Source organism: Procambarus clarkii, chromosome 54 (assembly GCF_040958095.1).
Source record: "Procambarus clarkii isolate CNS0578487 chromosome 54, FALCON_Pclarkii_2.0, whole genome shotgun sequence".
NCBI classification, from domain to species: domain Eukaryota; kingdom Metazoa; phylum Arthropoda; class Malacostraca; order Decapoda; family Cambaridae; genus Procambarus; species Procambarus clarkii.
This window is the reverse complement of record NC_091203.1, coordinates 3,940,525-3,943,228: the sequence shown is the minus strand read 5'-3', so window position 1 is coordinate 3,943,228 and position 2,704 is coordinate 3,940,525.

The following is a 2,704-nucleotide window of genomic DNA, read 5'->3' as shown; positions in this document are numbered from 1 at the left end:
GGGAAAATACACAGGTGAATTCTTACCACTTTACCCTCTCAATCAAGGTCGCCAGCTGGATGCCTGAATTCGCGTCCTAGCAACACTTCTCAGTGGTCTTGTTAATTATCATATGCCAAGGACTCAATGCCAGATATAATGCAGTGCAATATAAACAATTCACTCAACTCGCGCTAGAGATGGAAGGCTCACTCAAACACCATGGTAAAATCGATGATAAGTTTACTGAAGAAAACTACATTTGATCCGCATGGTAAATAATATATGTAGAACTGTCAGACGGCGGCAACGCTCCTCACTTTGCCTCTGGTAACACAATCAGCTGGACGATTTTATATTCACTACTGGCCTCTTGAAACCAGCAACTTCTTCCAGTTGCCACAAAATGTCCCTACTCCCCACACACACATATATATTAACTCATGTATATATATAAGTAAACTGGCACATAGGCAAATCCTACCACACTGATAGTAATAGACTATCAGCAACAGAGCGCTTGGCGCTTTAACACCAACCTAGCCTTGCTTCCATGAACTCCCCAGTAGTCAGCTAATCTTCCACGACGTCTGCATAGGTCCACTGGCTGGGGCTTCCTCGCCTCCAAACCGGGAGCTCAGTTCAGCATGTCCACTCTCAGTGTGTTACGAACCCGGATCCAGCGTCCGAGCACGGAGCAGTGACGACCGCGCCATCTGTGGGTCAGCTCCCGAAACCCCCTCCAAACGGACGACGACACCTGGTGAGGACGACGTGTACTGGCTACGAGTTTCCAGTCCTGTTCAGCGCTCAACACAGCTGCTGCTGACCTCTGGTGAGGTCCCAGCAAACAATTTTAGGTTGCCACAACATATCTGGAAAGTATTTGAAAGTATTGGAAACGTTTGTTTTATCGTATCAGATACGATATTGTGTGTGGACTTAAATAGGTTTCCAAAACTTATAACCAAGACATATGTATCTAACACTAATTTGAGATGTTGTGGCAACTTACACTCCTAACATGAGTCATTCATAATCCATTCATACACCAATATGAATCTCTTGTGAAAGGTTTGAGCCTTATCTGAACCCTTTTCACATCTTTGTGTTTAAAGTTAAATTTCTTGAAAATAAATTATATTATGTTATATTATATTATTTTTATTTTATTTTATTTTATAATTTATTATTATTTTTCTTATATTTTTTTATATTATATTAGTGTTTTCAATTTAAATATTAAAACCAATTTAAGGGTAAAAAAATCAAATAATTTATATTTCTTTTATTATTTACTAACAAATCAGCAAAAATACAAAAACATATGACCTATATAATTATATATATAATATATATATAAATAATTTATATAATATATATATATATATATATATATATATATATATATATATATATATATATATATATATATATATATATATATTAGTGTAATACATAAGAATGTAGTGTAATAGTATATATATTATATATATATATATTTATATATAAATAATATATTTATATATAAATAATATATTTATATATAAATAATATATTTATATATAAATAATATATTTATATATAAATAATATATATATATATAAATAATATATATATATAAATAATATATATATATAAATAATATATATATATAAATAATATATATATGATAACCATCTTTGTAACCTATATGTAACTCCCTCTTTGTAACAAAGTTCAAATAAAGCAAATATATGTGTACATACAAAAGAATGGGGGTGGTAGAAGATAATATTAGTGTTTAGTGAGTGACCACAAGGTCTCCTCTGAATACTTTTTATTTTCTTCTCCTATGCTATGGGTCCCCACATTGGCACCAGAGGTCTTCCTCACAAACTTTTTATATAATATATATATAAATATTATATATATAAAGGTAAAACTAGCTAGTTATACGTAGATATATGATAACTAACCAACCCTACCAAACCTAACCTAATATATATATATAAATATATATATATATAAATATATATATATAAATATATATATATATATATATAAATATATATATATATATATATATAAATATATATATATATATATAAATATATATATATAAATATATATATATATATAAATATATATATATATATATATAAATATATATATATATATATAAATATATATATATATATAAATATATATATATATATAAATATATATATATATATATAAATATATATATATATATATATATAAATATATATATATATATAAATATATATATATATATATATAAATATATATATATATATATAAATATATATATATATATATAAATATATATATATATATATAAATATATATATATATATATATAATATATATATATATATATATATATATATATATATATATATAAATATATATATATATATATATATAAATATATATATATATATATATATATATATATATATATATAAATATATATATATATATATATATATATATATATATATATATAAATATATATATATATATATATAAATATATATATATATATAAATATATATATATATATATATATAAATATATATATATATATATATAAATATATATATATATATATAAATATATATATATATATATATATAAATATATATATATATATATATATATAAATATATATATATATATATATATATAAATATATATATATATATATATATATAAATAT